We start from the raw sequence: 14,363 nt of genomic DNA, 5'->3' as shown, positions 1-14,363 counted from the left end.
TCGATGACTCGCCATGAAAATCTTATTGCCTCTCATTTTGTCATACATTTTCTGACCTTGACCAAAGTGAAAACATATGATAAGGCTCCACCCCTGAACATATTTCAACTGCCATATTTGACATCAAGGACAGCGCCACCTAGTGGGAACAGGAAATGTCATGTTTTACACTTTGGGGTACAGTATAGTGATGGGTGACATCTGCAGCCTCAAATTTCTCCAGGAAAGCCTTAAGGAGTTGGTCTTGGGTTACAGTGAAAACTGTGAGTTTTCGCGAAAGGGTGTGACCCCAGCAGCATGGCGAACTTTGATGTCACGCCATGAAGAAACAAATTAGTATAACTCAATGAAATCCAGTCTGATCAGTACCAGACTTTACAGGCATGATGTCAGACGCGCCCTGAACAGATTGATGTGCCCATTGTCGGAAATACGGACAGCGCCACCTAGTGGCAACAGGAAATGTCATGTCTTACACTTTGTTGTACTGATTTTCACAGGTTCATTGTGGACACCTCAAAAGCGGTGAATATCACCGTCAGTCCTTCATGATGCTGCAGTGCGAATATTGTGACTTTATACTGAACGGCGCACCCTGGTGGCAACGCTGTTCACCATGAAAAGTGAAGTGGCTTTTGAGGGGCTTGGAAAGTTTAAAAAGTCTTGAAATTTGGCACACACCTCCAATGTGCATAAGGCTTTGTTGTTATGTGATCATTTTCATTGAATAGCGCAAAATGGCTCCACAGCGCCCCCTACGAAATTTCAAAACATCAGCCCCAGCTCTGTGTTTTATGTATGAGTCTTAAACCTGGTAAGCTTATAGGAGATATCAAGATGTACAAAAAAGTCTCTTGGAGCAATATCCCAAATCCAACAGGAAGTCAGCCATTTTAAAATTAATGTGTAATTTTGGCAACATTTTGCCCTCTTTCCAGGCACCGTTCTTTGACGAACTCCTCCAAGGGATTTCATCATATTGAACCAATCTCCAGTGTGTGGAATCTAAAGACCTTTGTGATGTTAAATTGCGAAGCTTTTTACGTTCAGGGAAACGGGGTTGTCATGGTGGCATGTGGAGTTTCAATCACTCGCCAAAAAGCAGTAATCTGCTGTCACTCAAAATCTAAATGTCCAAATTCTCCCAAAGGTCGCAGGCGTGATGAGACTCGAGCTTGGAAATGTTTGTTATGCCATTTGTCAGTAATGGTTAGAGCGCCACCTAGTGGGACGACTATAATGATGATTGAATGAGATGAAATGTTAGCTGGTGGTTAAATGCATGAATTCCATCAATGTGACATCAGATCGGAGGTGCTGGTTGTAGGTGTTGGGCGTGGCTCGACGCGCCGGGGGTGCGAGGGCCCTCATAACGCTGCTTGCAGCTTTAATTATTATTATTATTATTATTCAGGCGAAACAAGGGCCTTTTTGAGGGCCTAAACATGCTCAAAAACTCATGAAATTTTGCACACATGCCAGGTCTGGTGAAAAATTTTGTATTTTAATGGTTTTACATATGAGCACTGGGAAATGGCTCTAGAGCGCCACCTATGCCTTGTTAAATGCAGCCCTACGACCACATCGTTTGAGCTACATGTATGAAATTTGGCACACATGTGTATCATGCCAAGACGAACAAAAAAGTCTGTGGGCCCATTGACGCAAACCCAACAGGAAGTCCGCCATTTGGAAGAGAAGGTGACATTTTGGCTCTAATTTTGCCATTTCCATGCCTCGAACTTTAACGAACTCCTCCTTGGGATTTGGTCGTATAAGCTTCATATTTGGTCAGTGCCAACTACACCCTTGTGCCATGTTAAATTGCGGAGCTTTTGAGTTTTCACAATACTATGAGGCCGTGGCGCCATGGCGAATTTCGATGACTCGCCATGAAAATCTTATTGCCTCTCATTTTGTCATACATTTTCTGACCTTGACCAAAGTGAACACATATGATAAGGCTCCATCCCTGAACATATTTCAACTGCCATATTTTACATCAGGGACAGCGCCACCTAGTGGGAACAGGAAATGTCATGTTTTACACTTTGGGGTACAGTATTGTGATGGGTGACATCTGCAGCCTCAAATTTCTCCAGGAAAGCCTTAAGGAGTTGGTCTTGGGTTACAGTGAAAACTGTGAGTTTTCGCGAAAGGGTGTGACACCAGCGGCATGGCGAACTTTGATGTCACGCCATGAAGAAACAAATTAGTATAACTCAATGAAATCCAGTCTGATCAGTACCAGACTTTACAGGCATGATGTCAGACCCGCCCTGAACAGATTGATGTGCCCATTGTCGGAAATACGGACAGCGCCACCTAGTGGCAACAGGAAATGTCATGGCTTTAATTTTGTTGTACTGATTTTCACAGGTTCATCTTGGCCACCTCAAAAGCGGTGAATATCACCATCAGTCCCTCGTGATGCTTCAGTGCAAAAATTGTGACTTTAAACTGAACGGCGCACCCTGGTGGCAACGCTGTTCAACATGAAAGATGAAGTGGCTTTTGAGGGTCTTGGCAAGTTTATAGAGGCTTGAAATTTGGCACACACCTCCAAATGGATGAACGCTTTGTTGGCATGTGATCATTTTCATTGAGTAGCGCGAAGTGGCTCCACAGCGCCCCCTACAAAATTTCAAAACCACAGCCCCTGCTCTGTGTTCTATGTATGATTCTGAAACCTGGTAAGCTTATAGGAGATATCAAGATGTACAAAAAAGTCTCTTGGTGCAATATCCCAAATCCAACAGGAAGTCAGCCATTTTAAAATTAATGTGTAATTTTGGCAACATTTTCCCCTCTTTCCAGGCACCGTTCTTTGACGAACTCCTCCAAGGGATTTCATCATATTGAACCAATCTCCAGTGTGTGGAATCTAAAGACCTTTGTGATGTTAAATTGCGAAGCTTTTTACGTTCAGTGAAACGGGGTGGTTATGGTGGCACTTAGAGTTTGAATCACTCGCCAAAAAGCAGTAATCTGCTGTCACTCAAAAACACAATGTCCAATCTCTCCCAAACGTCAGATCGGAGGTGCTGGTTTTAGGTGTTGGGCTTGGCTCGACGCGCCGGGGGTGCGAGGGCCCTCGTAACGCTGCTTGCAGCTTTAATTATTATTATTATTATTATTCCGGCAAATGAATTGGCCGTTTGAGGGCCTAAACATGCTCGAAAACTCATGAAATTTTGCACACGCGTCAGGTCTGGTGAAAATTTACGTATTTTAATGTTCTCAGACATGGCCAGGGAAAATTAGCTCAGTAGCGCCACCTAGAAAAATGAAAAACGCGAGCCCCCGGTATGGGTATGGCCTACAAGTTTGAAAGTCGGTACACCTATATAACGTTCAGAGTCGAACAAAAAAGTCTATTATGGCAATGTCCTAAACCCAACAGGAAGTCCGCCATTTGGAAGAGAAGGTGACATTTTGGCTCTAATTTTGCCATTTCCATGCCTCGAACTTTAACGAACTCCTCCTTGGGATTTGGTCCTATAAACTTCAAATTTGGACAGTGTCAACTACACCCTTGTGCCATGTTAAATTGCGGAGCTTTTGAGTTTTCACAATACCATGAGGCCGTGGCGCCACGGCGAATTTTGATGACTCGCCATGAAAATCTTATTGCCTCTCATTTTGTCATACATTTTCTGACCTTGACCAAAGTGAAGACATATGATAAGGCTCCACCCCTGAACATATTTCAACTGCCATATTTGACATCAAGGACAGCGCCACCTAGTGGGAACAGGAAATGTCATGTTTTACACTTTGGGGTACAGTATAGTGATGGGTGACATCTGCAGCCTCAAATTTCTCCAGGAAAGCCTTAAGGAGTTGGTCTTGGGGTACAGTGAAAACTGTGTCTTTTCACGAAAGGGTGTGACCTCAGCAGCATGGCGAACTTTGATATCTCGCCATGAAGAAACAAATTAGTATAACTCCATGAAATCCAGTCTGATTAGTACCAGACTTTACAGGCATGATGTCACACCCGCCCTGAACAGATTGATGTGCCCATTGTCAGGAATATGAAGAGCGCCACCTAGTGGCAACAGGAAATGTCATGGCTTTAATTTTGTTGTACTGATTTTCACAGGTTCATAGTGGCCACCTCAAAAGCGGTGAATATCACCATCAGTCCTTGATGATGCTTTAGTGCAAAAATTGTGACTTTAAACTGAACGGCGCACCCTGGTGGCAACGTGGTCCACCATGAAAGATGAAGTGGCTTTTGAGGGGCTTGGAAAGTTTATAGAGGCTTGAAATTTGGCGCACACCTCCATTGTGCTTAAGGCTTTGTTGTCATGTGATCATTTTCATTGAATAGCGCGAAATTGCTCCACAGCGCCCCCTACAAAATTTCAAAACAACAGCCCCTGCTCTGTGTTTCATCTATGAGTCTGAAACCTGGTAAGCTTATGGAAAATATCAAGATGTACAAAAAAGTCTCTTGGAGCAATATCCCAAATCCAACAGGAAGTCAGCCATTTTAAAATTAATGTGTAATTTTTGTGACATTTTCCCCTCTTTCCAGGCACCGTTCTTTGACGAACTCCTCCAAGGGATTTCATCATATTGAACCAATCTCCAGTGTGAGGAATCTAAAGACCTTTGTGATGTTAAATTGCGAAGGTTTTTACGTTCAGGAAACGGGGTGGTTATGGCGGCACTTAGAGTTTGAATCACTCGCCAAAAAGCAGTAATCTGCTGTCACTCAAAAACACAATGTCCAATCTCTCCCAAAGCTCATAGGCGTGATGAGACTCGAGCTCGGAAATGTTTGTTATGCCATTTGTACATAATGGTTAGAGCGCCACCTAGTGGGACGACTATACTCATGGTTGAAGCAAATGAAATGTTAACTGGTGGTTAAATGCATGAATTCCATCAATGTGACATCAGATCGGACGTGCTGGTTTCAGGTGTTGGGCATGGCTCGACACGCCGGGGGTGCGAGGGCCCTCATAACGCTGCTTGCAGCTTTAATTATTATTATTATTATTATTCAGGCAAAACAAGGGCCTTTTTGAGGGCCTAAACATGCTCAAAAACTCATGAAATTTTGCACACATGCCAGGTCTGGTGAAAAATTTTGTATTTTAATGGTTTTACATATGAGCACTGGGAAATGGCTCTACAGCGCCACCTATGCCTTGTTAAATGCAGCCCTACGACCACATCGTTTCAGCTACATGTATGAAATTTGGCACACATGTGTATCATGCCGAGTCGAACAAAAAAGTCTGTGGGCCCATTGATGCAAACCCAACAGGAAGTTCGCCATTTGGAAGAGAAGGTGACATTTTGGCTCTGATTTTACCGTTTCCATGCCTCGAACTTTAACGAACTCCTCCTTGGGGTTTGATTTCATAACCTTCATATTTGGTCAGTGCCAACTACACCCTTATGCCATGTTAAATTGCGGAGCTTTTGAGTTTTCACAATACTATGAGGCCGTGGCGCCACGGCGAATTTCGATGACTCGCCATGAAAATCTTATTGCCTCTCATTCTGTCATAGATTTTCTGACCTTGACCAAAGTGAACACATATGATAAGGCTCCACCCCTGAACATATTACAACTGCCATATTTGACATCAGGGACAGCGCCACCTAGTGGGAACAGGAAATGTCATGTTTTACACTTTGGGGTACAGTATTGTGATGGGTGACATCTGCAGCCTCAAATTTCTCCAGGAAAGCCTTAAGGAGTTGGTCTTGGGTTACAGTGAAAACTGTGACTTTTCGCAAAAGGGTGTGACCCCAGCGGCATGGCGAACTTTGATGTCACGCCATGAAGAAAGAAATTAGTATAACTCAATGAAATCCAGTCTGATCAGTACCAGACTTTACAGGCATGATGTCAGACCCGCCCTGAACAGATTGATGTGCCCATTGTCGGGAATACGGACAGCGCCACCTAGTGGCAACAGGAAATGTCATGGCTTTAATTTTGTTGTACTGATTTTCACAGGTTCATCTTGGCCACCTCAAAAGCGGTGAATATCACCATCAGTCCCTCGTGATGCTTCAGTGCCAAAATTGTGACTTTAAACTGAACGGCGCACCCTGGTGGCAACGCGGTCCACCATGAAAGATGAAGTGGCTTTTGAGGGGCTTGGAAAGCTTATAGAGGCTTGAAATTTGGCACACACCTCCAAATGGATCAAGGCTTTGTTGTCATGTGACCATTTTCCTTGAATAGCGCAAAATGGCTCCACGGCGCCCCCTACAATATTCCAAAATATCAGCCCCTGCTCTGTGTTTTATCTATGAGTCTGAAACTTGGTAAGCTTATAGGAGATATCAAGATCTACAAAAAAGTCTCTTGGAGCAATATCCCAAATCCAACAGGAAGTCAGTCATTTTAAAATTAATGTGTAATTTTGGCGACATTTTCTCCTCTTTTCAGGCCTCATACTTTCACGAACTCCTCCAAGGGATTTCATCAGATTGAACTATTCTTCAGTGTGTCGAATCCAAAGACCTTTGTGTTGTTAAATTGCGAAGCTTTTTACGTCCAGGGAAACGGGGTGGTTATGGCGGCACGTGGAGTCTCAATCACTCGCCAAAACGCAGTAATCTGCTGTCACTCAAAAAAACAATGTCCAATCTCTCCCAAAGGTCGCAGGTGTGATGAGACTCGAGCTCGGAAATGTTTGTTATGCCATTTGTACATAATGGTTTGAGCGCCACCTAGTGGAACGACTAACTAATCATGAATGAATGAGTTGAAATTTTAGCTGGTGGTTAAATGCATGAATTCCATCAATGTGACATCAGATCAGAGGTGCTGGTTTTAGGTGTTGGGCGTAGCTCGACGCGCCGGGGGTGCGAGGGCCCTCATAACGCTGCTTGCAGCTTTAATTCAATATTGTTTCTTTATTAAATGTATTTATTTTTCCATCACACCTTCCAATGTTTATATGGCGTGCACTAGTGATGGCCCGCTTGAAGCTGACGCTCCGGAGCGTGTGTCGAAAAAAACAACACACTGGTTCAGAAGCACTGTGTCGAGGCTTGCTTCGTTTGGCAAAAGTCACGTGACCAGTGACGTCCGAAGCTTCATTACGCACGTAACTGCTTCGGTACCTGATTCAAACGGATATAAGGAATTGAATCATCCACTGGATTCGTGGAGTGTGTTGATGGTGACAGATAGCGAAGAGGTGATCATTCCACTGACAGATATGGAGCCAGCGAGGAAGAGAGGACGTTATGGCGTGTGGGAATATTTTGAGTTGATTTTGCTCAATTCATTTTATCTGCCGAAGTGAAAAACCTGAAATGTCCAAAATCATGTTTTCATAATGTAAATATCATTACAGCATATGACTTTAGGAACACTTCCATGTGAATTAAAGCTAATGAAGACTACAAAAATGTATTTGACACTATACGTACATTACATTGCTACAGTTTAGAAAATCATTTTGTTTATTGTTTTTGGGTGATAGTCTGCAGGACCCAGGAATACCTGCATATCTACCAGCTTGCAGTGTGGTTCCTGCACTCCACAGCCTCTTCTATTCCATGCAAGTGGATTTTCTCCAGGGCAGGAGAAACTATTTCTAAGAAAAGAAACCGACTCAGCCAGCACACAGTAACACTAATCCTCCTTTTAAATGTAAATAACAAAAGGGCTACCTGACATAGATCATGTTTTTACTTTGCAAGTTCTTGATTAGGGGTGGGTTTTGATTATCGCTTTTCTGATTACAATCCATACTAAATTGAATAAAGTGATATTGATTCATTAAAATCCCGTGTCGATTTGTAAATTAACGTTATTATGCCTGAAACGCCAGCATCTCAGGTTAAACCTCACAACATGTCGTCAAACACCAAACAGCTAAAACAGTAACTGGGAGCAGGTTTACGGATTCTGCATACAAACGTAAACGCAGAGCGCGGACCCGACGCGTCAGAGTCAGATTTTGGTGCGTCGTCGGGTCCGCGCTGTGTTTGTCTCTTTTTTTTTCGCTGGCTTCTGCAGCTGCAGGTTTCATAACTCTCTGTTTACATCTCTAATTAAGTCTCACATGTGTCAGCTTTATTTTAATAGATACGAAATTATGGATATATACTGTTAAATGATCAGAACTGTAATATTTCTGACTGAGGCAAAACTTTCCAGATTCCAATCAAATTGAATCGGATCCTGTATCGAATCAAAATGATTCTACAAATCGGTAACGATGCAGCCGTACTCAGCTTCCTAAGCATTTTCCCTTTCCAGTTCACAATCAATCCCACCCCTAGGTCAAAAATATGTATAGGACAATTGGCCTCATCTAATATTTTGTATGAACCTGTCCAGCTGTCCAGTGATTAAATGACAAGTAGATGGAGGCAGGACTCCACAGCAGGGGCATACTGCATAATGTGCTGTGCGTTATCATATGTATATTATATATATTGCTCACTTATTGTATTTACCAACATCAAGGAGTTATGAGCAAAGAAAGGCCACACCATAGTGCATGTTTAAATAGGGAAAGTTTATTGATCAAAATGTATTACGCAAATACGCATTACATTTTTTTCAGCCCCCCAATCGAGAAAACAAAATCAATTACATGTTCAAAGCAATGGAACGGTGGCCCAATATCAGAGAGAACTCCACTCTTGAGTGAGCAGTGATGATTGAGCAGTCCGTTTTATTTTGCAGATTCAAGCTGCTCTTCAAAATTTTCACCACCAGATGTCACCGGAGAGGACTGTGTTGAAAAGCTTCGAGTAATGAACCGTTTTTCAATACAAGCTTCAGTGCTTCGGAAAGCTTCATTTGGCCATCACTAGCGTGCACTAGTGATGGTCCGCTTGAAGCTGAAGCTCCGGTGCGTGTGTCAAAAAAATCAACACACTGCTTCTGAAGCACTGTGTCGAAGCTTGATTCGTTTGGCCAGAGTCACGTGATCAGTGACGTCCGAAGCTTCATTTAGAACCTAACTGCTTCAGTATCTGATTTGATGGTTTATAAGGAAGCGAATCATTCGCGGGATTTGTGGAGTGTTTTGATGGTGACAGATACTGTTAGGGTTCCTGTGTTTTGTGTTTTTGGTTATTTGATTTTGTCATTTCATTATATTCTAGCTTTGCTTTACGGGTTTTTCTTAGTTAAGGTCTTCTGGGTGGGGTTTGGTTAGAGTTTTAGTGTTTTGGTTTTCTGTCTGTGTTCCGTAGTTGCTGTCTTCCTTGTCTGCTGTATTTCCACGTCCAGTCAGTGTCTGTGTCTGCCCTGGTCCCACGTCTCTGTTCCCTTTGTAGTGCCTGCATGTGAGTCTGTGTCTTTGTTCAGTCTGTGTTATGTGTTTCCTGTTTTACTTTGAAGGTCCCTGTCTTATCTCAGTGTGTTCATGTTCATGCATCATGTTTTTAATTTGCAAGTTCATAAGCATTTTCCTTTTCCATTTCACAATCAATTCTACCCCCAGGTCAAAAATATGTCTGGGAAAATTTCCTTAATATAATATTATTTATAAATACACCCCTCCGGCGAGTAATTGCATACCTGCATGGAGGCAAGACCTCACAGCAGAAGCATACTCCATAATGTGTTTTACATTATTATATGTATATATATGTAAAGTGGTATTTTTCAATTATTGTATTTACCAACATCAAGAAGTCACAAGCAAAGAAAGACCACACCATGGTGCATGTTTAAACAAGGAGAGTTTACTGGTTAAAACTATGTATTAAACAAATAAAACACATTTTCTTAACCACCAAAAAATACACGTTCAAAGCAACACAACGGAGGCCCAATATCAGACAGGATTCCACTCTGTAGAGTGGGCAATCATAATGAAGCGGTTGGTTTTATTTTGTGGATTCAAGCTGCTCTTCATATTTTTGGCCACCAGATGTCACCAGAGAGGACTGTGTTGAAAAGCTTCGAGTAATGAACCGTTTTTCAATACAAGCTTCAGTGCTTCGGAAAGCTTCATTTGGCCATCACTAGCGTGCACACATATTAACCTTGCAAGGTCAAAGTTCCGTTTTATGTTATATTAATACATCTTTTCTTTGTTTGAGTTACCTGGGGGTTGGCTTCTCCTCCTGTCTGGCAAAAGGTGTGGCAAAGGGCTGGGAGACCTGAAGTACCACTGACAGCCTAATTGGATTGCACCACATGCTTCATTGCCTGGGGGGTGTTTCATGTGTGTTTAATTGTTTTGTATTAGTTGGTTATATGGCAGCCATCTTGTTTTCCCCCGTGTGTGTCATTTGGTTTAGCTAAACCAGTATTTAAGTTCCCCTGTGTGTAATTTCATCAGTTCAGTTTGTCATATGGTTGTTTGAGGTTTTGTTAATTATTATCTTGAGTTTAGTTTATTGAGTTGACCTCTTTTATTAGTCTGCCTGTTTAAGTTTTGGCTTTGTTAAATATATTTTCATATTTTTGGGTCAATAAAACCTAGTGATGGGCAGATGAAGCTTCATGAAGCACTGAAGCTTTTCATCCAATTGGTTCATCCCAGCGCAAAGCTTCTTAAAGCTTCATTTGCTCTAGTAGGACATCTACTGGACGTAAAAATATTAGTTGGCATGAATTTGAAGAGTGTGGCCTTTTGCACACAGCCTGTAAATGTCAACAACAAAAGGAGTGTGTAAAACATCTATATTGTAGTGATGGCAGTATACTTTGTATATTTATACTGGCAGTATGGAAAATGATAATTTGGAAATGTTTAAAATGGAAATGATCATTTACTGTGAGGTGAGGTGTGGTTGGGGTGTGGACAGTAGTTGTGCTTTTGTAACGTTGAGGTATGGACAGCTACACACTGAGGCGTCAGTCCTGCCCATATTTTATTCTGTAAAAACTAAATTTTCACTGCTTTTATGGCCTTTTTAGTGGGGAGAACATAGCTAGGATTTAATGATTTAACAAATCTTTTGAATCCTTTGTCCTCCACAATGCTAAATGGCTGGGAGTCCTCAATCACCATGCTAACCAGGGGCCCGTTCTTCGTACGTCGCTTACTACATCCAAGATCAAATGACATATCTAAGACCAAATCATCGCGCTAACCGTGAACTCGCTAATCCGGTTCTCCGAACACACCTGCTGTTGACGATTAGTACAGCTGGATGAAGTAATGTGAGATCACTGGGTGTCGTAAAAGGGGCTACGCATCGATAGTAGAAACATTGATCGGCAACCCTCTGATTGGTCGGCGAAAATGTCGAAGGAGCGCGCTCGGTATTTTTTGGCAGCAGAGCAAGAACTCTTGAGTGAGGGATTTCAGGAGTTTCAGAGTTTAATCAGAACGCAAGGGAACACTGCAAAGGCTGCAAAAGCAAGGAGAGAGGGCTGGCAGAAAGTTGCTGACAAATTAAACTCGTAAGTAATTTAATAATAACAATAATAATGGAGTGGATTGATATAGCGCTTTTCAAGGCACCCAAAGCGCTTTACAATGCCACTATTCATTCACTCTCACATTCACACACTGGTGGAGGCGAGCTACAGTTGTAGCCACAGCTGCCCTGGGGCAGACTTACAGAAGCCAGGCTGCCATATCGCGCCATCGGCCCCTCTGGCCAACACCAGTAGGCAGTAGGGTAGATGTATTATATTACACTATATTATCCAATATTATATGGCATTATATTATATTATGTTACATTATATCCCCTTTCACATTAGAGCCACAACAGGACCCACTAGAACATGGGCACAAGTAAAAGTGAAATATAAGAATATTCTACAGAATGGTAATATTTATCACTTATATTGCTTTTAGTCTCTTGAAAAGAGACCCTGAAATAATCTGTTTGTTTGTTCATAACAGCAACCAAGAAAAGGGCAGAGCACAAAAAAGACAGGTGGTGGTCCTGCACCCCCTCGTCAACAAGTTGGTTAAGTGAATAATACCCTCACGGGAATATCGATATCTCTCAATGAGCACACTGTCGCGCTGAGCTAAAGGATCCTGTCTGTCCCGCAATATGCGCTGGATTCTGAGGACTCTCCTTATCAATCTTGCACCTTCCGCAATGGGTGGCTCGCGTAAACGGACAGGACATGGCTGCGACAGACTTCCCAAATCCACCTTCGCTTTTATAGCCGTGGTCTCTCATCTTGATTACACGAAGTAATTTACAATTACTACTCTGAAATATGAATTACATCTGTAATAATCACATACATGTAATAGAATGTTAATAGTACATTTCCCTTTTTTTAGGAAATGACCTGTATGTATCTGTGTGAGATCAATAAAAGGATCAAGTGCTGCATTATCTTTAGTTACATTGATGTTATTTATTTATGGTGAAACAGTGGTGGAATATCGCTGTTGCTTTCGTATAAATGAAGCGGACATACCTGCGTGGCCTCGATCTAATCCTGTTTACATAAAGTAAACCTGCTCCCGAGCAGGTTTACGCTTACGGCTCTGTTGCTATGACAGCAAGTCCCGGATGAGCTTCGGGGAACCGAACGATCCAAGATCACGCGAAATCGTCAACAATCAAATCCAGCTAACTTACTTAGCGAGGTACGAAGAACGGGCCCCTGGTCTTCATCTATTTGAGATTGTTCTCCTGAGGAAAGACAATAAAGACAAAGCACAAATATAAATATCACACACGTAACTTATTACAGCTGTATAATATTGTTATATCATTTAGTAACATTACTGCATGCTATATTATCATGACATTTGATGGCTCACCTGGTCTTGCTCCACAATCGGTGTTCCCCTTATTCTCATGCAAAGCTCTGTAGTGCCTAAGCATGGATGAGGTGTTGTTGTTATATCCCAGCTCCCTGGCACATAGCAAACACTTCACCTTGTGCAAAAGTACAGACATCCTCCTGGATGAAGAAAAGCTCCTCAGACTACATGACCTGGATGACCCCACAGATAAAAGCTCACATGTGTGTATGATGGACTAAAACACAATGTGAGCGCTCAGATGAAGTAGAAAGGTGCTGCTGATGTTCCAGCCCCGTCTCCAGACGCTCACAGTCAGTACAGGTTCTTCTTAGTCGTACCTTATGAGTGCCGAGGTTTGGCAGGCTTGTGAGAACAGCGTGAGCCAGGATTCTTTTCTTTGGTCAGTTTGAACAAAAGAAGCAGCACGAGGGGCGGGACCTGCAGAGGGAAACACCCACATCAGCAAACACACCAACCAAACATTAAATGCACTTTGTCAGACCGTACAGAGGCTGCATCACTGACCTGTACGTGCACACAAACTGACAGCTTCACAGGATGTTCAGCATAAACAGATAGAGCAGGGTTGAGTCTGCCCTTGTGATACTAAATGTGTGGTGCCCATCTTGTACTCTGCAGTCAGTTAAAGCTTCAAAGATCACACATGAAGTCCTGACACTTTAGTATGAGACAGGTTACAAATAAGGAAACAGTGAGACAGCATCACGGTCCTTAGACACACCACGCTGCTGTGCAGTGTCACAGCTTAATTACCACCACACACCTAATGGCACTCCGAGCCTTAACTGTTGCAGAGCGACCGCTTCACCTGCACGGCCCGAGAGCGAGAGGGAGGGGCAAAGAAAATAAAGCTGAGCGATGACACGTTTAATGCTGTCGAGCCAAAAACATCACTTTGAATCAAAATCACTGCAGTAAATCATCATTTAGGTTTCATAGTGGTTAGCTTCTGGCTTTTCCTGTAACAAAGACCTGCTGCTGCACGTTTAACATGACAAGTACGAGCGAGCAGAGATCTCCAGAGGACTCAAATATGCCAACAACCTTCAACCAGTGCATCCAAACACCAGTGTGTGCAGCACTCTGGGAGCAATTAGAGCAGAAGGTGAATCCTCTGGGGCCCGGTGCACGCTTGAGTAATGAGGGGTAAACTCACACTTCATCTGCAGCTAGTGACTCCAACACAAGTCCAGAGGGAGGTCTGTCCCCTTAGAGCACTCCCTAACCTCTCCCTTTATACGGCAGCAGATCAGCAGCAATCACACAGCAGTGACAGCTTTTATCTTCCTGCTGATCTGAACCATTTCAAAGTCATGTGTTGGTGCCAAAACACCAGGTTATCAACATGTGTTTCCTGCTCTTAAAAAGACAAACACAAGCTAGCTCCCTTACATACAACATATCTACATGTCAGAGGGAACAACATGCATTACTTTATATTCAGTCCACAGATTTAAGAGAACAGTTGTGTGGGTTATCTACCTGGCAGGGGTCGGCAGCAGCGACAGCCTGGCTTGCTTTCAAAGCCAGCTGGCAGATGTTTTCCTGACCCATGATGATGAGATAAGTCACAATCAGGACAAGAGAGGAGGACAGGCGCTGGCTGGACGACAGGGCGGAGCTGACCGCCAACAGCCAATCGGTCGCTGCTGCTGGATT

At 43.0% G+C, this 14,363-nt stretch overlaps 3 protein-coding genes across 4 annotated transcripts in view; all 3 read right to left on the bottom strand.

The window, feature by feature from the left end:
- The window catches only part of LOC308403768 (focadhesin-like), a 104,835-nt gene extending 91,772 nt beyond the window's left edge, over positions 1-13,063 (bottom strand). Inside the window, exon 1 of the mRNA XM_080893494.1 lies at positions 13,022-13,063. The gene's annotated coding sequence lies outside the window, so the exon portion shown is untranslated. The remainder of the gene's footprint in view (positions 1-13,021) is intronic.
- Positions 1-14,363, bottom strand: part of LOC308403394 (NACHT, LRR and PYD domains-containing protein 12-like) — a 1,254,170-nt gene that overhangs the window by 805,157 nt on the left and 434,650 nt on the right. The gene's annotated exons all lie outside the window — the stretch shown is intronic.
- The window catches only part of LOC308403425 (NACHT, LRR and PYD domains-containing protein 12-like), a 646,283-nt gene that overhangs the window by 203,594 nt on the left and 428,326 nt on the right, over positions 1-14,363 (bottom strand). The gene's annotated exons all lie outside the window — the stretch shown is intronic.

This window comes from Rhamphochromis sp. 'chilingali', assembly GCF_963969265.1.
Source record: "Rhamphochromis sp. 'chilingali' genome assembly, chromosome: 1".
Classification (NCBI taxonomy): Eukaryota; Metazoa; Chordata; class Actinopteri; order Cichliformes; family Cichlidae; genus Rhamphochromis; species Rhamphochromis sp. 'chilingali'.
Note: the sequence above shows the minus strand (reverse complement) of the source record. Positions and strands in the feature narration are given on the sequence as shown.